The sequence below is a fragment of the Erithacus rubecula genome (assembly GCF_903797595.1).
Source record: "Erithacus rubecula genome assembly, chromosome: 2".
Taxonomy (NCBI): domain Eukaryota; kingdom Metazoa; phylum Chordata; class Aves; order Passeriformes; family Muscicapidae; genus Erithacus; species Erithacus rubecula.
Window position 1 is genome coordinate 44,528,058 of NC_136685.1, and position 24,447 is coordinate 44,552,504.

At 42.0% G+C, this 24,447-nt stretch overlaps 1 protein-coding gene across 5 annotated transcripts in view; it reads right to left on the reverse strand.

Moving 5' to 3' along the window:
• The window catches only part of FYN (FYN proto-oncogene, Src family tyrosine kinase), a 135,810-nt gene that overhangs the window by 72,172 nt on the left and 39,191 nt on the right, over nt 1-24,447 (reverse strand). For 3 of the 5 annotated variants that reach the window (XM_079298738.1, XM_079298742.1, XM_079298741.1), the window contains exon 2: nt 3,662-3,735. The gene's annotated coding sequence lies outside the window, so the exon portion shown is untranslated. The remainder of the gene's footprint in view (nt 1-3,661; nt 3,736-24,447) is intronic. The other 2 variants (XM_079298740.1, XM_079298739.1) reach the window with 1 other exon arrangement.

Sequence of the window (24,447 nt, forward strand, 5' to 3'; positions counted from 1 at the left end):
TGAATCCATTGTTTAAGATGTGCAGTTGCTTCTAGTATAAGGAGAAGTGTACAAATAGGAGCAAAATATCTCAGATTTCAGCTGAACCATTAAAAAGCCCTCATCCCTGCCCAAATTCAGAGGAAAAAGGGCCATGGACTCCCAGGCTCTGAGATACACATCTAACTTCAAGGCCAGTGTTTGAAGCATTCACAGCTTTTCTGGGAGGAGGAAATCTTTAGGAAATGGATGAATGCTCAGTTGCCCACCTGGCCCAGAAAGATGCAGGTCAGGTTTATGGTACAGCAGTCCCTCAATTCACTTCACAGCTTTATCCTCCCCTGATCTTGATGGCTGTAACCAGCTGCAGGGACAGAACCCCAAACTGTACAGAGTAAGTCATGCTTAGAAATACAAAAAAATATTACGAAAGGCAAGAGTTTCAAGGGCAGTGTGGACTGGCAAAGAGCAGTGTGACTGTGGTAAAAAATACAACAGAGATCACCCCAAGGTTTTCTGTCCTACATCAGTCAGGCTTCTCGTGGCTCCTTGTGATGTGGAAGGGTGGCTGTTCCGTGACTGCCTTCCATGGCATGGTCTTCCTGGTCAACACTGCAGTGCCACATGAATATCTGCCCTGACACCCACAAGGCTGCTTTACAGAAATATCATCAAGTGAAGGGTCTTCTCACACTGTCATCAGCTTAGCTGAGAGAGTTTTAACTCCAGCCAAGACTCCCCTCCCAGCATTCAAGTATACGTCTCTAATCAGCTCTTAAATCCATTATGAATGTTTGATGTAGGGGCTGCATGACCTTTTTTAGGACTTTGATACAAGATGAATAAATAACTACTGAGCCTCTGAGCTATGTCAAGATAAATTCAAAACATCCTCTTGATGTCCAGTACTTTTGGATTCAGTAGGTTAGGGACAGAGGCTGGGCAAAACAATTTCCTTGTCTTATATTTTTTGCAATTATTTTTAAACTCTGTGAATTTGTAATGCCATAGGCAAACATACAGTGGGGTCAGAGATATTTCAGAGATCTCACATATGACAAACTCAAGGTTCCTGATTATTCTAACTCAAAAGAAGATGTTGCAAACAGTTTTAAGTGGGAAGAGTGAAAAAAATTTGCACTGTTTATGTATTTTAATGGCTGCAGGAAAACAAATTTTAGAGCAAAATCCTGGAGCATAAACCCAGTTCCAGACTACCTTGAAAAAATTCCAGGATGTTCACAAACCAGCAGTGAGAAGTGCCTCTTTTCATTGATTTACATCACTGCAAGCAAGTGAGGAAAGCTGGCAGTTTTGAGGTGCATCAGTTTGTCACCAAATTCCTCCTCCACATTTCAAAATTCAACCAAGTCAAGCATGCTCTTTGGGTCTGAACATCAGCTACAGGCTGAGAAACATTGCTCAAATAGAATGTCTGTGAACCAGGTTGTGGCTGTTTTTTCCCCCCCACTAGTGAGTTTACTGCATCTGCATTACACCACATTTCCAAGGAGCCACATGAAGCAACTTTCCTGATTTTGAGGTCTTCTTCAAGACTTCCCTCTCAGAGGCAGAGAAGATGCAGAGTTTACACTGATGGACAGTGAACAACAGCAAGAGGCAACAAGAAAGCATTTTTTTTCACTCTGAGGATGGTCAGACATAACAGATGCCCAGAAAAGCTGTAAAGTTTCCAGCCAGCTGAATTTTGAAAATCAAGGCCCTGAGCAACCTCACCTAATAGGACCTGTTTCAAGTGGGGGTTTGGACAAGACAGCAGTTTGTACAAGTTCCTTGGCAGTTTTGTGGCAGTTTTTTCCAACCAGGATTTTTCCATGGTTCTAAGAAGTGTGATTCTTCTGTCACTTTCCCCTTGCTGCTCTTGAACTAAGGTCAGCCATGGAGACTAGACTGGCCTCAGCTGAAGAATCTTTAAAGGAAATTAGAACACAGCCATCTGACTACCAGGTCTGCTGATAAACTTTTTTTCCTTGGTGTTACATAGCATAATTATTTCCAAATAGTACTCCTCTTTCACCTGTGAACTTTGTCACAGACCTACACAAAGTTCAGCCAATGTGTAAGGAAGGACATTGGGCAATTTTAGGATTAAAATATCAGTTCTACTACCAAAAAGAAAACTAGACCTAGATCCTAGCCTCTTTTGTAGTGAAGTCACAAAATTTTGTGGAAGTCACCACAAAATCTCATGGACCAATGAACTCATGCTCTGATCTGTGGCTCATCTGTGGCCATACAACCGAATTCTAGTTAAAAAATTATTGTTTGTGTTTCTCATAGGGATATAGATGCAAACTTGTAACATGCACAATTGCCAGAAAAACTTATCTGAAAAGAGAAAATAATTTAAAAGAATGAGCTGCAGTAGGATTTGCTCAGGTACAATTGTGTAGAAATTTTCATGTATTTGGCCAGCTTCTTTGTGAACTTCTAGGCTTGACTATCCTATTTTTCCTGTCTCTAAGAGTAAATGTCCTGCAGAAGGGTAAGTGATCTACATTTAAACATCTGCTAACTAATCCAGACCTTTCTATATGATGTAACAACATCTGGGGATTTTTAAATGGTAGAAAAGAACAAGTGTTCTCACAGAAGCCAGTCTTTAATTTTCAGTTTTCTACCCTGCAGGCTATCTGATTCTTAAGTCTCCTGCCAGTGGAGAATAAACCAGTTTTCACCTGCAATCTGCACATTTTGCCTGGAGAAAAAGCACCAGCCCAATACCCTGCCTGGCCAAGGGAAAGCAGGAACTTGGTCTTCTTGTTTCTTTTCCCAGGGGTGATTGATTGGTACTATCCAGAACTGTGTATATTGGTGGTCTCCTAGAGGGAAAAGCAAGATGAGCCCACAAACTGCTCCAGATCTGCTGCCTTTATTTTTTTTGCAGGTTGGAAAAGCTTTCTCTGAATTACTTCCCTCGAGTTGGGACATGTCACTAATTATCTCCTGCTCTTCTCTCTCTCCTTCTACTTCAGAGTGGTGCAGCTCAGCAGCACAGACACATGATGTCATATTCCCAGAGCACTGAGGACCAGAGAAGTCTGCTGGAAGCTGATGCCTCTGGAAGTGTTGCATACAGTACAGACAGACAAGCAGCAAAGCTTGTCATCTGGTATGGAAAGGAGGAGCAGGAAAACTGCTATAGCACACATTAACTGTCTCCTTATCTCTCAGACATAAGCAAACCATCCCAGTTCCACATGGCAAGGGTGTCAGTCAGGTATTTTGGGAAGAGATGGAAAGATTGTAGAGTCCCCAGCCCTTTGGGAAATACATGCTCCCTCTGCATTACTTTTGCTCCTGATCCTTTATACAGCTAGCATGCTTTTTTGGTACTCCTTGTTCTAAAATTAGGCCTTTTTATTTCTTTGACTCCAGGTTTTAGCTCAACCACTCTTCAGCAGAATGGAACAGCTACAAACACAATAAGCAGATGCCACTGGAGCAAATGAAAACACATTCCTCGCCCTGAGGCCCAGCATGCTGCTCTCTGTCAGTGCTTCTCATACTGCCAGTCTCCAGAGCAGAGAAAGAACACATATAATCAACTATATGTCTATATTTTCCAGAGCTAAAAAACCAAAAAAATTAAACTGAAAAAAGCTAGAACAATCATTTTGAAATTCTCATTGAAAACCAAAACTGATCAAAACAGTACCACTTACCACAATTTCCCCCCCAATAGAGCAAGTTTGCATTCACCACATTTCCTCACAAATGGCTTGAAAACATGCCCTGTAAAATAAGAGAGAAAGGGAGAAAAATAATAAGTGACTGGAACACCACAAATTATGTTACACTTTCTTCTCTCTCTACTAACATTTATCACCAACTTCCACCACTTTTCCTGGTTTAGGGAAGGAGGTAATTGGATCTGAACCTCCACAACTAATTATAGAATTCCACTGGTATTATGCAAAATATTAAAATAATTGCAGGACTCCCTCAGACTGCTCAGACACATCACTGTCACTGACATGATGGCTATTCAGACTTTAGGGAGACAAGGTCAACAACATGAAAGGCCCAGCAGCACACAGCAAGTGTGCCAATTATTTTAGATCCAGCCCTAAAAAAAATTGGCCAATCTAGTACCTCTAAGTCATTTTGTTTTAACAGACTGGTTTTGGAATTGGATGCACGTAGGTTCATGACAGCCTCTTTGTTTGAAAACTACACAAAGGGAAAAAAGGGGTTGTGCCACACTTCATTTTTAGACTGTATTAATTACTTGGCATTCTCTAGGAGAACAAAGAGGGAGAAGAAGGAAGCCAACACAATATCCAGCTTGACACACACTAGGGCCCATTTGAAGAAGATGGAGAGCAAAAGTGACAAATGCCATCATTTTGCCAACCCTGAGTAAATTTCAAATGACAGCTAAGCCTTATTTTAGCTTGAGGCAAAATCTTTGAAAGAATAACTCGTGGAGCACAGACTAACAATGATGTTAAAACGTTTAGTTTGTAAACTCCTAGAAGATGGAGGAGACAAGGATTTTGCTGGTGCTCAGGCTTGGGAGTGGTAACTGTGCAGCAAACAGAGAAGAGCACAATTTTCAGTGCCCAGGTGTCCATACCAGTGAAGCCAGACTAAATTTGTACTGCTTTTTAGTCCCATTCTCCCCCAAGTACATAGCTGAACTTTCCACCAGAGAGGTATCTGTGAAATTACTGCTGGATGAGTAACTTTACAGGTAGACACAGATTACTTGGAGCCCTGCACTACTGATCATGAAAACCTGTCTCAGCTGCAGAAACAGCAATTCTTGTGCCAGCACCTCTCCTGAAAAATGCTGCAGGCATAAACAGGAAACAAAAGGGGAATGGCTTCTTAAATGAGATTATTTTTACTGGTCATCATTACATAAAAAGCAGTTACGAAATTAAAATTTCTATTAAGGAACAACCAAATAAATATTCCTCTAAAACATGGGAACTGAATCACATTGCTCTAAGTCCCCATTAGCAAGCAGACATCTGATATTATAAAGCTCAGACTTCATTTGAGTGGAGGGTTCAGGGTGGGGAGAAAAGAAAAAAAAAAAAGCGTAATTACAAATCAGAGGAGGCTGTTGTGAGATTTTAGAGACCTTTAGAAACAGACATTTTCTAACAGAAAAGTAAAAAGGTAAGCATCTTCTCTGCTTGCTTTCTTTGTTTAGCATAGAGAAAAAGAGTGGGTATACCAAGGAATAAAATAAATGAACACCCCCTCCTCTCCCATCACCTTTTGTACAGCTTGGCAGAGTTTATGAAAACACTGAAAAAAGTGGGTCTTAACTGCTTTGCTCAAACTCAGGGAAGGTGGTTATTATTCCAGTGCCATCTATTTCCCTCCCTAGCTTCCAGGCATTTGGCCTGGAAAGAAAACATCAAGTCAAGAAACTCTACTTCTGCCTCTGAGCTAATTGGATAAAATCTGCATGCAGAAAAGTTAGAAGCTTAAGAAATGAGCCAGGTCCAAAACAATCCACCGGCACCTCAACTCCGGATTAGCTCATTATTTTCTTCTACACCATGAGACTGATTTAATAATTTCCTCAGAGGAGTGACAAATAAGGAAACTTTGTACCCCATGCTGCTGGTCACAGGAATGCGTGAAAGACAGGGGCTGGCACCATTGCCAAGAGGGGCTGAGCTCCCCCCAGCACTGGTGTGGAGCTTCTGGATGTCGCCCTGGCAGCATTCCCTGCCTTTCTCCCTTCCTCCCTCACCCCACCAAAAACGCCTGTGCAGCAACCAGGATTAAACCAAAACAGGCAAATTCTTCAAACAAGTTTGCAAAGTGACTAAAATAAAATAAAATAAAATAAAATAAAATAAAATAAAATAAAAATAGAAAAAGGCCTGCCCTGACTCTAGGGTAAAAGGGAGGAAAAGATGGAAAGGATGGACCAAGAGTACAACTCCACTTGTTACATGCAACATTCCCATGTCATAGCATGGGAATGCAGGCAGCTGCTTTAATACATGCCAAAGGAGCCTAGTCCAAGCTTTTCACTGAAACCATGTATGACAAAAACTGGCAAGAGGGCTAGGGAAAGGGTGTCTTGTTAAATCCAAGGTAGACACACAATTTGCCACATCTCAAGCCTTGCAAGATCTTCAGAACTAGGGATGGCAGATAGAAAGCTTGGGGAAGTCTTTTGCTTAATTTTAGATGATGGTGAAAAATAAATGTGCTCTATCTCTTAGGCTACAAAGGAGAAGAGAGGCTTGGAGGTGCAATAGGGAGGGAGAAGGGAAGGGAATTATTTTGCTGCATAATTCAGGGTGAGGGCTGGACATATCTTGCAGAGCAAACCAAAGATTATTCACTCTTCCTTTGTGTTCAGACTGGGGGCCTGTACACAACTCAATCCTAGTCTGAATGATTTTCATTCTACCCAATAATGTAGGGGAAATATTTCCTTTTTTTCTTGAAGGCTTTGGATCATGATGCACATTGCCAAATTTTGTTGAGCACTTTTCAGAGAAGCTATGCTCACTTTGGAGAATACATCATGAGAGATGCAAAATAAACTCATACAGGCCTCAAGGTACACCAATATAGGCTTCTTTTATAATTAGTATAACAAATAGAAGAGGAAACAAATGGTTTGACCAACCAGTACCCAAATGAAAGCTGTCCAAGAATCTCCTCCTCCATGGTAAGATAGAGAAAATCCTTAGGACACCAATAGACATGAAAAGCTGTGCTGAATTTCAGAGCAACATAATTTGAAACATTAAAGAAAAGCAAAACACATCTGGGGGATAATCAGAGTTATTATCTGCCAGGAACAGCCTTTTCCTGTAGGCAGCCTGGGCTTCAACAAACTGCCACCTTTTACCAAAAACCCATAGCCCCCTCCTAGTGTTGCATATACATCAGCAGGGTATTGATGTAGCTTTGTGGAAAAATTACTTTCTTTTTGTAAAGAAAGAAGTATTTAGTGAAACAGAATGTGGCAAGTAGCACAACGACATCATTTGTGTGTTCAGTTTCATGACACTGTCTGCTTCATAAGACAACCTCTATTTTTCCTCATCAGCTTTCAGATGTGTTTTTGTCAGTTCATATTTGGATCAGAATTAAATTTATTACTACTGGCAAAAGAGAAATCACTGAAAACAGACACGGTAAGTACTTTTTTCTCAAGCCTGCACTCCCAAATCCATCAGCACTCAACAACTTCAAGGATCTTTGGATCAAATGCATTGTGAATAATCTTAGATGTGAACCCACAAAACTCCTGATTGTTCATTGAAGCAAAAACTGTTCAGTGACAACTTAACCACCGTTGGAAACAGATAATAACATGACTGGAAGCATAAAAAGAGCCACACAGAGGGTGCTGGTCTGGTACATGTTGCAGTTCATATGAGTTTCACCCAGATGGAGGAAGTGGCTGGTTGAAGCCATAAGTGGTCTGACATACTTTACAAATGCTAGTAGATGCAATTGAGTTTATGGTACTCAAACACAGAAGAAAATCTACATAATTATAAACATCTGTCAGTTTTCTATTAGCAACATGCTTCTGCTGCTGTTTTTTCAAACCTCAAGTAGAAGCAGGCATTCCTGGTTCTTGGGTTGCTATTTTTCTTGGCAAAAACCGGGAAGATGAAGTTTTTCATGCTGAACAGTTTACAAAGGAACATGTCTGGGTCAGGATGTGTAACCAGTAAATGAGCTGGATCCACTTTGTAAAGAAAGTGTTGGTTAGTCTCTTCAGAGTAGTAGCCTGCCTTTTTCATCTGTTTCAATGTCAGTCATGCTTATATTACAATACATCATACCACATAGATTTTGGGCAATGAATTGGTCCAGAAAGTACTTTTCAGTAGTAGGTAACTAGGACTGCTCTAACAATCTCAAGTTACCCTTTTCAGACTGGTTGAGGATTCAGTCACCCAGGATGCTGCTGACATTGCTGTTTGAAAAAACCTCTGGAAGCATACATGTTCAGTTTTTAATAGGGTGCATGCAGCACTTTCCATCTATTCCCACCACCTAAGATTTGTGACCCTACTAAAACAAAAAACCAACCAACCAACCAACCAAAAAAACCCTCCAACTCACCAAGAAACCCTTTCTAGAAGCAACACTGAACAGGAGAAAAACAATCTCCTCCATGCTGAATTGACACAGCCAGTTTATAAAAGAACAGCACATCCTAACTTACATAAAGTAATCCTTTACTGTGCAATGCCAGATTACATATAAAGAGCCCTTATCCTGTGAACATCTGAAAGCTTTCCAACAATAAAACATTTAAAGTTTAAGGGAAGCTTATAGGCTTGTTCTTACACAGAGACAAAAGCCTCCCTGTTAGCCTGAAACTACCCCTTTTCTAAATGAGGTCCCAGATAGCTGGCACATGATATGAAAAAGCCCAGTCATCAACAGGCTTGGGGGGAGAGAGCTGAGGGCAGAGAGAGGGAGCTCCCAACAAAATCTGCTCTTGCAGCAAGTCCAGACACAACTCTGGACAACAGTAAAGGAAAGGGAAAACAAAACTCCAACCACCACCACCATTAGAAGACTTATACTAATATACTACTATTCTAGTGGTTTCTCCTCCCATGCAACAGTGCCAAAACTTGGAAAGAGAACAGTGGCTAGGGGACAGGCACTCTGCATTTTTTCATGTGGAAGTCACTGGATTTCTAAAACAGTTACTGGAAAGCTTGTGGACATGCAGGATGTAAATAAGGAAAACTAGGTCCCTCTATTAAAGGAGTCCAAAAGTAGTTCAGTAGTTTCAAAACAAGAATGTTTGTCAGCACTAATAAACTTGTTCCTGTCTAAAAACACGTCTGCCCTTCCCATTTGGAGCAGAAGGAACTCAGATGCAAAATCCCCATTGCAGTGGCAACAAGTCTTAAGAAACAGGAAACGTGGGAGGAAAACACTGGGAAAACACAGAGGCTTTGCTCAAACCTTTTCTGATTTAATAAAATGGAGCTATGAAAAGAAAGAAACCCCCAAACTGTGCTAAAGATCAAAAGCTGAACTGGTATATTGACTTACCTTTAGGAGACATGCTGCTGTCAGCTGCTCCCCATTCTCTGTGGCTCCCAGCCCTGCCAAAGCAGGCAGCTTGCTCTCCTTCACCCTGGGCTGTGCCCCTTGATATTGTCAGCTCTATATCAGTGATATCAGCACCTTTCCCTTTTCTCTACTTTCTAGCTGGACAAACTAAACAAAATCTTCATTCACAACTCCTTTTCCAAGCATCAGCTTGGCTTTGTAGCACGGCAGAGCTGAAAGCATAAAGCTGGGATGTGGAAACACAGCACCATCCAACCAGCAGCTCCTGCATGGAGAACACCAGTACAAGCACAGAGTGGATGTGTATGGAGACCCAGCAGAGGCAGATGCAAAGAATCAAAAGATGGCAACAGCTTTAGGAAACCCTCAGTGGGACAGCCAGTGGTTCTGATGAACAAGTGAGTGACACAGTGAAACCACCAGCGACAGAAAGGCGATTGCAATGGCACTCATGGCTCATTTGCAAATCCTGCCTTTTGAAAGTGTTCTGAGGAGAACCCAAACCCTGTGGCACCCCTGGGAACCCACACTGCTGGGCAGAGAAGCAAGTGCAGCTCAGTGTAAGCCAAAAGCCAGCAGGTGCTGTGCACAGCTCAGCCTCCCCCGGGTGCCTGTCCCTGGGTCAGGAGCCCGTGGGCAGCCACGGGGCTGAGCCATCCATAGGAGAAGCTTTTAGCAAGCTCAATACTGAGCAGGCACTCACACTGACAGTGCTGCATAGGAGGGGCATGTGATTGTAGCAGCACTCTTCAGTTCTCGAAATACTAGAAAAATTACTTCATTAATTACGGGAAGAGCACTTGCATTTATCTTTACAGAAAAAGGAGAAGTACTATGCCCCAAACAATTTTCTAAAAAATAAATGAATGGAGACCATAGTCCTAAAAATAGACTGAACTCTCTATCCCTCTGAGCTGGCTCCTAGGAATGCTGCTGGGCATCTCTGGAGCTGAGGGAAGGCACAGGCAGACAGTGATGCAGGGACATGGTGGCTAGAGCCAGCACTCCATCCCTCTCCCACACCCTCAGCCTGCTCATCCTTACCTGCTCAGCAGGTGCCCTGGCACCAGTGAAACACTTCTATGGCCAGAAACAAGTACTTACATCATCATGAAAGCTAAAAAAGACAGCAAGGGGAAAAAAATCCCATGCATAATGTAAGGTTTCAGAAGCTTTTGTTTTAATAATTGATTTTCCAGTCTGTTTCAAAGAAGAAAATGCTTTCCTTCTGAAAATACAGGATTGACCCAAAAGGACCTTTAGCAGAAACTGACTAAACAGTGTATTTTAAAACCTTCTGGAGAAGCAGTAAAGGCCATTTAGAAGTGCAATTACATTGCAATGCAAATGTAGTTTTTTGGTATATAAAAACTTGCTTTTATAAGTTAATTGTTATTACAAACAAATTCCCCCTTCCCCTTAAGAGAGAATCTTGTTATACAATAAATATTTTTGTGCTTTGATCAGTGTGCAAGGTTTTAATTAAAGACATTATTTCCATTATATATATCATGAACATACACATAGAGAATAGATATAGAATATATATGCTAGTGTTGCAATATTACAGTACCCATAATGCCAGCCATTCCCATTGTGAAAGAAATCATAAAAAATACACACATAGGGACACATAGTCTTGAAGTCCTGGCAAATTTGTTTGGAGGCTTTAAAGATTAAAAGAATTCAGCACAAATATCTCTTAGGACAAATTGGGTGTGTTTACTAAGGACTTCTTCTAGTTCAGTCAATACATGGATTTAGCTAATTTTGAGTGAGCCAAATAATATATCTTGTAATACTTTAATGGCTTGATCACTTCCTATTGTGGTTTCACAACTGCTGTAATTCCAAATTTCAGAGAGTGACAAGAAAGCATGGCCAGTCTGCTGGTGGGTGGGCAGGCAAGGCGAGTCTTTGCAGAAGCTACTCCACCTCCATGTGTCACACTTCCTGATGTGCAATACAAAAATGTTGAAAAGGGGCTGAAATTTTGCAAGAATGGGCTATTTGTAAACTTATTTCTGTATCAAAGAAGGCCCGTGATGTGAAAAGTAAACAGTGTAAGAAAAGAATATAGCAACACGATTAGAATACAAACAATGAGAATGCTGCACTGTAAACTAATTATTAACTACAACAAGCTGAAAATAAACTGTTTCCTTTTGCCATGTTCACTTTAATCTTCCGAGAGGCAGGAAGGGTGAAGACAGGAGGAGGCAGCAGTTTCAGACTTGTGGAGCTTATCAAATCCCAGATCGGATGATTAGAGCACAGCTAAAAAGAAAACATCCTCTCTCCCCACCTCCCTCCCTCCCCAGAAAGGAAGCACAGCCTTTAGGACCAATCTGCAGTGTTTGTTTGCTGCTCTTTAAGGGATTACTCTGGAGAGCATTTTTCTTAAGCTGTTTTTATCTCTTTCTGGAAGTTTCAAAATAAACAAGAGTACTTGAAATAGAAGAACAAAAACCTTGATTTTCTGGTTTATTTTTTTTAATAGTGAGGCAAGTAAAGAAAATAAACAAGGTCCTTCATTGTCACATAAGACAAAACGGAAGAGAATATAAACTTTGAATCTGAGAAACATTGCAAAACCTAGCAAAAATCACCAATGGGCTGAGGATGGGGATAAGTGAAAAAAAAAAAAAAAAAAGTAAACAGAAAAAGAGAGCTGTCCTTCCTGCTACTTTGCTGATTATTCATTTACTTATTTTAATGATGAGACCTGATTTTGCTGACTTCTATATTCAGGAAATTAAATAAATAACTAAACAAAAGAACCAACCACAAAAAATTACTGTATTTTGACCATTTACCTTCAAAAAACACTCTAAACAACCAACCCTGCTCTCTAGTGGCTGCCAAAAAAGACTCCCATAGTGCAAACAGGAAATTAAATCCTCAGGACAACACACTAGAACTATGAATGAAAAGATTTTGCACTGATGTAATGCTTCAGCCTCAAGCTCTAGATCAAGTCTTTATTCTTTCACACTGCCCTTAAAGCCAGCAGGTTTTCCCTCAGAAAGCAAATGTCCCAGTGTGAACCAGAAAAATACAAGACTCATGTAATTCCAGGATTGTGCTCCATTAATATAAACCTCTTTGCAACGCAGAAGCCACACAAATGCATTAATTTCACTGAAATATTCTAAGGATTTAAAATATCATTACTATTCAGTATAAACTCCCTACTGTTTTTTTGGTCTTTTGTTTTGCAAGATTAAGCAAACGCCTGACCAGTGGAATTAATTAATAAAACTGAATTTCCAGCTCATCTGGACTCGTGATGCTGTCTCCACAATGCGAGTCCTTCCCACACAGCATCCCGGTGCTCTTGGCTCTCCCATTGCCCCAGATGCCTGGTTCCCAGCTGTATTTACTGCACAAGTCCCTCTGCAGCCACTGGTCAGCTGCTCCAGGGGTGCCTGCAGCACCCTGTTCCTGCTGCCACCACGCCCAGCCCATCTCCCTGCAGCTAATGCACTGCAGGAAGAGCTGGGAAGGCAAATGCTGCCCCTGAAGGCCCCTCCCTGGCTGGAGACAGCCTGCAAACTTATAGAGGAGGACTGGTGTACAAACACACGGAGTTAACAGCATAACCCCCACTTCCTCAGGAAACTAGGCTAAAAAATCTGGTTTTTCTCTTGCTATGTCCCACTCTTACACCACCAACTATGCAGATGCAGCTCTAAAAAAAAAAAAAAAAAAAAAAAAAAGTAAAAAGAGTAACATAGACATAAGGCTTAAGGGCTATATCCCCACACAGCATCTGGATTTTTGTCTCAGACATGTTTCAGAAGTGTCATTGATTTCCTGTTTAATATTCATGTTTTATTGCTGCACAAAGCCAGCCTCTGCTCAAAGAGCGATATATTACTCTCTTATGCTCCAAGAAGATCCTTAATGAGGGTATTCTGGTTTCTTGATATTCAGAGACCTTCTGTTGGTATCAGCAGAAGATCAGCATATGCTCGAACACAGCACATGGGAAGTCAGCTCTGCCTATTAAAACAGAGCTACAGGATTAAAAGGGACCTTCAATAACCATCCAGGTGGCCTCCCTGCTCAAGGCAGGAACAAATTATGTTATTCTTTTTATTAGGCCACCTGACCTAGCTGGGGAAAAATGGATATGCTTTGGGGCTCACAGTCCCTTCCTGAGCCTGAAATCTCTGCCTGTGTCGCCCTGGTCCAGCCCTCAGACAGCCACTTGGTCCTGCAGGATCCCTGCCTGCAAACCCTGCCTTCCTTGCATTGCCATGGTTACAACGCTGCTATTACCGTGCATCTTCAGCCTATTTTTAAAAGCCTGCAGTGACAGGAGATGCTGGTTAAGGCCTTAATCTCAATAAGGTCTAAAATTACAATGAGTGCTTACTACTTGTGCTGTACTCTGAAAGCTGAAGATGGGTGGTGAGCTGCTCTATGCTGCCTGCATCCCAGAGATAAAGAGAAGATTTTAGAGGGGAGACCTAAAGGACAAGAAAAAAGTAGTCCTGCTGATATGAACAGGGTGGGTTAGGTCAGCAGAAAATCTGGAAGAACACGTCAGAAAGCAACTCATGTGCACTGGAGGAGGCAGGCATCACAGGAGGCTGGAGCAGAATGATGCCCTCTTGGAGCTGGCTGACAGATGGGAAGTAGAAAGGAAGGGAGAGTCTTTGGTGATAAAGACAGGAACCTTGTGCTGAATGAGGAAATCAGTAGATGAGTGTGTAGGGAAGGTTACATTGCAAACAAATGAGGAAATGGGACACATTTCTTTTGTAAAGGCATTCTGGACAGATGGAATTATAATCTGAAGATGCCAGAGGAAAGGATGTTGCAGCAATTCAAGATAACAAATGAGTGCTTTGATGTGAATTTCAGTGATGTGGTGTAGATAGCACAGGGCATTTATTAAAAGACCATATGCAAGAAGAATCTGCTGATCTCAGAGCAAAGACAGAGGGAATTGAGAGGTGGACAGATTTTGGCCTGGATGAGGGACACTGATGTTGTCCTTGGCAACAGCAGTATGAGATAATGGGGAGAGCTGCAGGTGGAGGGAGGAAGGGAGGTATCAATGGATATCTGTTTAGTCATGCTGAATGAGACTTGATGGCTTGGTATCCACAAAGACGTGAAGAAAGGCTGATTGAGGTTATAGCTTGGATGAGGGGAGAGGGAATTAGTTTTATGTTCCAGTCTTAACAACCTTATATATCTATGTATTTATGATGGTGATTATATAAATACATGTGTGTGTGTGTAAATACATATTTGTATAAACATACATTTGCATATATACTATATACTTGCATATATACATGTACTAGCTCTAAATAGCTCTGTATGCAAAGGAATCAGAAATAAGCTGTAGTCAGAATAGGAGAAGAGAAAGAACACAGCCCTGTACAACCTGATAAAAAACAGAAGTGGAAAAAGGACTTTCTCCTTTTTTTTTTTTTTTTTTTTTTCTTGGTAGCATCGGTAACAAAGTATGTAGTAGCAAAATTCTTGCCTGTTAACCTCCTGGAAAGTTTAAGCAGTCAAAAAAAAATTAGCACCAGGACTACATCGTGCAGGTCAACAAATCCTTCCACATTTGGAGGGCAGGTGTCCCGTGCACCCACACTGCCACACACCTCAGAGGATGTGTGAACAGCTACTGGCCCTGTCAGCAGTGTCTTATCTGACACAACACCCCTTACAGCATGGGAGAGGCACATTTTGGTCCAGTGATGGATGTGTGTGTAGCCATGTGTCAAATCTGCCAGCAGGCTGAGTGCTGAAAACAAATGGCACTTTCAGAGCAGCGCATCTGGGTCACTGCCTGCTCTCCCTGTGCCTGGAGGACTGTGGGGAAGAACAGTGCAGCAGGGAGAAGCAGGCTGAGGATTCCAGGAGCTGTGTTGGCAGGTATTATCTAGGCCACTGTTTGTAAACAGGATATCCTCACCCTGGAACAAAAGAAGTGGATTTTTGCTACTGTAAGGGTAAGTCTTTTGCATCTCTGTGTGATGAGGTGACAGTGGTTTATTTTCTTTCTAGTCTCAGTTTTGCAGGTGTAAGCAGAATAATAAACCCATATTCCATGTCCCTCCCACCCTGAGTAAAATAGACTGCAAATCACTGAGATATAAGACACAGAAAGTACTCACAGGCTCCTTTTTTTTAGTGCTGTAACTAGTTTGGACTCGTGCATTTAGGAAATGTCACATTTGATTTTGACCTAGAATCAAGTTCACTGTGCCTCGCTGCAGACAAGACGCACCATTCATGCGGTGCCTGGAGCGCAGCCTCCAGCTGCAGAATGTGGGTTACCAGCAGCAGAGACATCTGAGAAGGAGCATTCAGAGCAGCACGTGTGCCACTTTCAGCCCTGAACGCATTTCATTATGAACTCTACAAAATGTATGAATGGTACAGGCTGATGGTACAATCCCTGGAAGTACATATCCATAACAATCCTATGGAAAAAAGAGGGATGCACGCCTGAGAGCTGCAAAGAGATGAGACTTTTTTTTTTTCCCTCTTTCTTTTGAATATGCAAGCCAGCTAATTAATTTCCCCTGCAAAGAACCATTTGCACAATCTGGGAGCTGCTGCAAGGGCTAGTTGTGAAGATTTCAACAGTAAACACCATCAGCAGCAGCTAATCAATAGTCATATTTTAAACCCAAACAATACATGATGAAAACATCACACTCCTTTCCCTCGCATATACTGTAGCATCAAATGACAAACTGTCAATAGAATTTGGGACCATGACAGTCCACAAAGCCATTGGCAGTGCAGCTGGACAGTCTGTGCAGAAATGTTACCTGGCATGTCAGGATGCCCTGCTCACCACGCACTGCAGCTTTCACCTTGGATAACAACAAGTGTTTGGTCTGCTTCCCCCTCCCCATGCTACACAGGTGCCCATCCACTGCTCACTGCACTTCCAACCCACCCACACAGAGAGCTACCAGCACTTTGAAACACCTCAGGCATGGAAGGGTATCAAGAAAGGGATCTGCATTTGACCTTGTCATACACATGTATGGGGAGTGAAAACAGAGGTCTCTGCAAGCTGATGAAGCATTTTAAAAAAGAGGACAAAAAGTAAGAGAGAGCATGGTTCCTCATAAACACGTTTGTTCTATCAACTGCCTGAACACCAAAGCACTTCCCTTTTCCGGACAGACACCTCTGGGTCACATCTTTCAACTCTATGGAAATTTCAAGCTCATTGGCTTCCATTTCATGTGAAGAGGGGGAAGGGACATGGCCTAATGCAGAAATGGATTTAATGGAAACTGAAAATCTTCTCCCAAAGAGAGGGCTTCCAGTACCAGGACTACGTAAAAGGAAGAAAATAAAAAGGTGCAGAGTGACAGGTGCATATCATGCAGCTGGGACCATTTATGTCCATAGAGTTTTCACTGTATGAGCAGTAAGAAAAGACATTTTCCTCCTGGGCAAGTTCTTTCTCACTCTAGGATTCACAGTGGAGCAATTACAAGCTTCCTAAAAGCCCTGCAAAGCTTTCAAGGCCTGCAGTAGCTACAGCTTTTGACCCAGACTCACTGCAAGCATTAGTAGAGAGCAGAGCAGTAGAAAACGTTGCAGCCTTGTTGAAGGTTTAAAAAGTGATGTGCATGGACTTCAGCAAGCCCTGCCCTACTTGCCTTAAAAATATCCAGTGGTCCTTTTGGTATCAATGATGTAATTGTCACTCTAACAGGCCTGTTTTGGAAGGCTGACTCTATTCCATCAACGGAGCAGTGTTGCCCTGCAAGTGTCTGGCTTACCTCTCATTTTGTGGGGGGAAGCACCAGCAGCAGCACGTACAAAGTAACAAGGGTATACAAAGCATTTTGTAGGCTTGGAATAAAACCCTGTTTGTAGGATTCACAGCAAGAATTTATGTTAACAGAGCAAGCTATTTATAGCAACTCTCCATAGAAATGAACTGTCTCTTGGTTCCTGTTCTTGTGAAACACAGCTTTTCAGCCAGAGAAACCCTCTCTTTACTCCAAAAGCGTGGGTGAAGGGGGGCACGGGCAAAGAGAAGCTACTCTCTGACACACACCCTGCTGGCTCCAGATCTACTGGAGATAAGGTCTGCCTGTGCTGTGGCACAAAAGGGGACTGATGGCCAGTCACAGCCCCCTTCCCCAGCCCCCTCAGCCATAGAGAGGTGAGAGAGCTGCTGTGCCATGGCCTATTGCTCACAGCTCTGAGCTGTGCCTGCCCTTGCTCATGGACACAGCATCAAGGACTGCTCTTTCCCAGGTTCCTCAAGTCCTGCATGTTTAATTATGGGTTCTCAGGCAACACTAATCCAAGTGTACCTAAGGAAGGTTACAGTTCCTTGAAAGAGCACAGGGACAATCAGGAGGGAGAGAACCTGGTCTCTCCCCAGCCAGACTTTCAGAACATCCTAACATGCACATATCCTCACATTTCACACACTTTCTGAAATAAAGGTTTACATACTTTTATTGTGACCACACATAGCCAGCCAGCTAGAAACTCACATTCCTGTATACACACCTCACCACTTCAGCAAAATCATTACATGAAGTCTCACCTATTTGTTACAAATGACCCAGATCCACTGCCTGCTTACTGGGACAGCTTAATTAATTATTTCTGCCTGTTTGCTCAGACAAGAAGCTGAGCAAACTGCAGCACATGACTGCACCCTCAGCAAGTTTGCTGACACCAGGCTGAGTGGTGCAGTCAACATGCTGGAGGGAAGGACTGTCATCCAGAGGGACCTTGGTCAGGGCAATCCCAAACACAGATACAGGCTGCATGGAAAATGGATTGAGAGCAGCCCTGAAGAGAAGGACCTGGGGGTGTTGGTTGAGGAGAAGCTGGGCATGACCCAGCACTGTGCACTCACAGCCCAGAAAGCAAACTCTGTCCTGGGCTGCATCCAGAGCAACATGGCCAGGGAGGAGATTCCACCCTACTGCTCTGATCTTGTGAGACCCCTGGAATGGTGCATCCAGCTCTAGGGGCCCAGACATGGGAAGGACCTTCTGGAGTGAGTCCAGAGGGGGCCATAAAGATGATCAGAGGGCTGGAGCACCTCTCCAATGTATGTAGGGTGAGAAAGTTGGGGTTGTTCAGCCTGAAGAAAAGAAGCCTCCGGGGAGACCTTCTAGCACCTTCCAATACCAAAAGGGGCTGCAAGAGAGCTGTAGAGACTTTCTACCAAGGAATGTAGTGATAGGACAAGGGGGAATGGTTTTAAACTCAAAGTAGGTTTAAATGAGGCATAAAGAAGAAATTCTTTACTCATAGGTACTGAGGCACTGGAACAGGCTGCCCAGAGAAGCTGTGGATGCCACAGCCCAGGAAGTGCTGAAGGTCAGGTTGGATGTAGCTCTAAGAAATCTGCTGTCCTCGCCCTTGACAGGGGGTTGGAACTAAATTATCTTTAAGGTCTCTTCCAATCCAAACCATTATATGATTCTATAAAAACAAAAACCTATTTTGGAAAAAATAAAAAAGCAAAATGGAGCTGTTTCGAAGTACAAAAATAGTAGATGAATAAATCAGAAACTAGAACATGCACACACAGACAAAACCCTCATTTCTTTTAAGCACTTACATAAATAAGATGCAATTGATTTCTATATCCCCATCAGTAAGGGCTCTGTTTTTGGGCTTCTGAATCTCATGATCACTGCTATTTGGCCAATAAACTAGACCATGGTGTTCAGAGATTACAGTTTAGACTGACTTAGAAAAGAAGCAAATAATGAAAAAGTATTTTTGATCTACAAAAAGTTTTTATATTTTGGCAAAAGCATTATTTCAGACTAAAAAAACTTCACTTTTCCCAGCTGGGACCCTACATTTCTTCACTGTGCCCTGCCCTTTGCAAACTGTAGAGAGAACACAGGCTCTCACTGCATACTTTTGTCACTAAGTCTCATCCATCAACAACTCTTCAATAAAACATCTCATAGATGGTTCCCTTACACTGCTTCCTTTCAGTATCTCATGCTGACACTCTTTGTTGGTTTATAAAAAGGCATATCTTAAATCAAATTATTGTACCAATAATCTTAAATTAGTCTAATGGGAACTCTCAACTGAAAATAAAGCTCCAAAAGCTATAGGGTATACATATATCACGAGACTTTAATAAACTATGAATCTGTTGATTACAATCTTATTTTGTAAAGACAGCATTATCTTAAGCCAATTTGTTGCCCAACATAATAGCATTTGGTGTCTATAATGAAAATTAGATTATATCAGGGCTAAGTTTGTTTATAATTTTAATTAACAGAATTAGACACAGTAAAGTGTTCACATAGATGAAATAATGAAATGCAATATGTTTTCCTTTCATTTCCATTCCCATTCAGCACTCTCTGAGTACTTGCTTCACAGTACCACAAAGATTGTTTGAAAAGAGAAAATGCTCCTCCTGTATTTCACAGAGTTTGATCAAGCTGATACATGACATCCCTTATTGAAAAGGTGTACTTCCAAAACAAATCAGAAGTGCCGATGAAGATAAACCCCGAGCTGTCCCTATCCTTTAGATGCAGAGGTTGTCCTGCTGCAATTCTCCATTCACCTCAGTTCAGCAGATTTTTGTGTTGGTGACATTTGCACTGATCACTGAATCTTTGAGACACAGGGGTTTAATATCAATCACTCCAAAACCAAAATGTTTTGATTTAAATTATGAAACAATGATGGGTGAGCAACACGGGACAGCACGTGTGAGCAGGAAGTTCAGTGTCACTTGGCTGTGTCACCCCAGAAGTCCTGTCTTAAACCACAGCCTGGAGGGAAAAGCAAAGTGCACACAAAGTTTTTACACCCTTGCACTCAGTAGAAAGGTACACACACTAAAATGTAAGTTAAATGTGATATTTTCTTGTGCTGACAAATCTGAGTCCTTAAGACTTGCAGATCACTGATTCAGCAACTTTGCACCAATTTATTCATTGATGACTGACCAAATCACAAACCTCTGCATGAAAAACACTGTGCAGGCTTCTACATGGTCACTTAACCACCCTCATCTTCCTTCACAGCAATATCTGTGTGACACGATTGTGTTCATATCATCCCTAGCTCTTGGTCATGGTGGCACTCAGCTTCCTTTGGGAGGAAATGAATGACATTTGCTCTGCTTCAAGCCATGTTGTTTACATATGGGCTGTTTGGGAGGATTGTGAGGGCACCAAGTGATGGTGGTGTGCAGCCAAAGCTGCTTTTAAGCTTTTGCTCTGCCCTGCTCAGCCCTTCCATGATGATTCAGTTTCTTTGCAGTGACTGGAAATCAACAGCAAAGTAAGGAAGTTTTCCTTCTGGCAACTGGCATTTTTAATTCTCTCTGTCCAGTGTCATAGGCAAGGAAGGAAGGAGAAGGGAAGGGAAAGGAGATCCCACATACTTCAGTTATTTATTTAGATTTGCTGCAAATATTCAGAGGTCTCAATTGTCCTGTTACCCGGACGGTAAATAGCAGTAGTGACGCACTCCAAGAAAGTATCCCCCAAGCCTACCCTGAACAACAAAAATAACTTCTGCCAGCACCAACTGTCATATGTCAAAACTCAATGCTATTCTTGGAGCAGATGCAAGCTTGGGAATTTTTCTTTCTTTTTTTTTTTTTTTTTTCCTAGGCGAAGTAATTTCAAAGCAGTCCAACTAACACATGTGATGTGTGCGATGGTTTTGCCAGCCGCTAATTTTCTAAATGATAATTACTGGCAGTTTCTCAGCCTTAACAGTTTGAGACAGGCAGTTTGACAATGTTAGTGGATGCTGCTGAACCAAAATACAGTTCCCACGAGCTCTCTCACTCACTTCTTCGTTCCTGCTGGTTGAAGAATTTCCAGTGCTCAGCTATGATCTGGCAAATCCTTACCCTGCACTGGACCCCAGAACACTGCCAACAGGGCTCTATTAAATCTCCACAGCATACACCATTAAAAAAAAAGAAATTTTTTTACAATGTATTAATTGTACCCACTCTGACACATGGCTGCAAATAGCTCTGGCAAACAACTGCACCTCAATGAATAAAAAGTTTGTTTGACCAAAGAGGAATTTGAGTTGCTTGGCACTGAAGATGAATACAGCAAAGCTCCAGCTGACACATCTTTCACAGACAGTCCTATCAGGTCTCCTGTACTTATCCTTACATACAACACACAGCAAAACCTTGCCTGAAGCTTTGGATTTAAAGAACCAAGAATTCTGGGCAAACCAAAGTATTAGCCTCTTCAGAATCTGAATTTATCTTATTAGCCCTTTGCCAGTGAAGGGCTTTCACAAATGAACTTTTACAAGCTCTATTTTTTCCTGTAGCAGATGCAAAATTTTCATTGAACACACATTACTGGGATACTATCAAGAAAAAAATAAAAGATAGCTTTTATACTTTTTTTAATCCTGAAAGCTGATCTTCCATGTTGCATTAGAATGCTCTAACTCTATACTTGGATGAACTGAGGAAGTTAAATCACAGGTACCAAATATCTGGAACGTCAGAGTGCCACACCCACTTTCAGCCAAACCTTCCGTGCTCCTGATGATTTTTGCTTCTGCAAAGCCCAGTTCATGCCATTTAGTGTTTACATGATGCAAACATCAGCTATGTGTGGCTTTCCCCTCTTGCAGGTTTTTATACCCTCTGTCTCCTATAGAATTTCTAATGATAATCTTTCTGGGCCAACAATTTTAAAGGCTTAGTCACAGAGAAGAAATGTGGGTTTTGTCATCATTTTGCATCCAGAACTCACCATTCTCACTGACAGGGATTTTATAGAGTAGGACTTTCTCAAGGGCAAAGTGAGATGCTTTGCATCAAAAGGATTGACACCATTAAGGACTCCTAGTATGGAAGCTTTGCATCGTACTTCTGATCCTTGTAATTTTCAATGGAAAAATTCCACTCATTTCTATAGGAGCATGCTCCTTCAGACAGGAGAGAAAACAGAAAGCATGTACAACTGCTTCCTACTGTCAATAAAATGTAACTTTCTTTTAAGAGAGCAGCAGAATGCACCACAAATGTTGCATTCACAAAAATTGCAAGTATTCTCCCCTAACATAAAGTACATTACATTAGTGAAAATATATTGCAGGACTTTGGAAAGATAAAAGGGACAAATAAACCATTTAACCTTTTTGTTTGAAAAACCTCAGATAGGAACTGGAACCTTTCTTTTAAACTTTACACTACCATAGTGGCTTGAATCCCAAGGCAAAGCAAACACCTGACAGAGAAAGAAAAAGAACCCAAAACCCTGAACATAAGCAAACCCCTGAATATATTGGAAAACTAAACCAAGGTGCTTCTCCAGACGACCCCCTTCATTCCCTCTCTGCCAGGGAGCTGTTCTCCACCTCTGAAGTCAGAGAGAACCCTAGCAGGTCCATGCTGGGGAATACCCATTGCCCATCAGCACCACCATCAGAGCAAGGCTCATGTATGAGATGAATGCAGAACCTGTGGCCCCGTGCACACACCCCTGGGGCAAGACCCAAAGCTTTCAGCAGGGACTGCAGACAGTTAGCCCTGCCTCAGCCTCTTATGCCCATCTGAGAGCTCCCTTCAGAGTTCAGAGAGTCATTTGCTGGAGGGTGCTGAGAAAAAGTATGCAGAGCATCATCTTTAGTTACAAAACCCCAAACTGTGGGAGGCAGGTTGATAGTCGATCAAACATTTTACCCTGTGTAGGACCCTCAGAAGAAATCTTAAACTGGAGAAAGTGGTGTGGGGTAAAAACCTACTCCTTTCTGCCTAATAGTGGTGGAAGAAAGTCCTTTTCAGAAGGTGAAAGAAAAGTAATTCCAATGTACCTCAATGCCAAGCAATGTTGCCCAGTTACTGGATGAAATTTTCAGGACAGGTCAAGAGTGGGTTTGGGGAAGTAAATATCCCATTAAAAATTCCCCCACCAATGCTCCTCCCTTTCACAGTGACACAAGCAGCTTGGCACTGGTACTATCTGCTCTACAGTCTGCACAATGCCCTCCTGATTGGGAGCAGGGCAGGGTGGCACCACTGGCAGCAGTGTGGAAATCAGAAGTTTGAAAATGAACATGGGCTCAAGTTCTGGAAACACCAAAGGGAGTCTCTACTTTGGGAGACAGGGAAACATTGTACAGAGTCCCTCCACTGCTGCACACCTCATAGTCAAAGCTCCAACAGCTATGTCTTAGGAGATCTGTGTGTACATGCCCTGAACAAGGCAGAACCTCACCCAGACTGGTCAGGCAGTATGGAGAGACAGAGCCCCACAGGTTTATATGAGAGCTGTGACAAGCAATTGTCTAAAGATAAAGCATCATCTGCTCCATGCCACCATTTTCTTCCAGCTAAGTACTTATTCCCGTGTCAAAACCACTACTCACTTCTTCAGAAGAGTGATTTCTCAGGAGGAAGCATCTGCCAAATCCCTCTGGACTACATGCCTCTGGAGGGGTGAATGCTGATTCAGGCTGTGTCACCTGCAAGTCCCCTGTGCAAACATGAGGGACTAGTGCTAGCAGTGGCTTCTCACCTTATTTCTCTGCAGAGGCAGGTGACTGCACAAGGCTTTGAGAGGAGGCCTGTGTTGTTATAGAGGCAGACCCTGGTTTCACTCTCTGTTCCTTTCTCCAGGTTTCTGGACAATAACTTCAAAAACTTCACATTGGAGTAGTAAAAAGCAGTCCAACAATTTTGTTGCTTCCCTTTAACCTGTGCACTCTTTCATCTCCTTTCACATGGAAAGATGGTTAGTAGCTTTCTCAGCTGTGACAAATTGTAAAGATGATCGTGGTGACTGTTAAAAGATTCAGGGGAAAATCCCAAAAATGGTATTTAGGAAACTGACTTCTAAATTCTATTCAATATAAGTTTAAATCCTTAAGGATCACCTTGACTTTAGCTTTACAACTTTAACATTTTTATTAATCACCTGTTCCTTCAACTTTGTGTTTTTACTTCTGTGAAGAAGAATGTGGCAAAATAACTAGAACATGCTTCTTAATTAAATAGAATAAGAGAAGGTCAGTGGTGTGCACAAACAAATGAGCCTGAAGGTTTTAAAATATTTTGCAGTGGTATTTCTGAATGCAATCTGCATTAGAAACATCCACCCAAACAGCTGAACACAACTGCAAGTAGCCATTAAGTATATGCATAGATGTAAAACACAAGCTTTCTTTAACTGCAACCTGATTTACATGGGTGACCACACAACTCTGAGATTGTGAAACGTGTGTCAGTCTGATTTCTCTTTCCCTTTAAGCTTATCTCCTTGCAGCTCTCTGTAGCTGTGATTAGTCATGTGTGCTTGGGAGAGGAAGATAACTTGGTAACAGCAATGTAGCAGCAAGGTCACTGGATGCATTTATTTGTCTCTATGGTCACTCTCAATGTTTCTCAATACACCCAAAAAG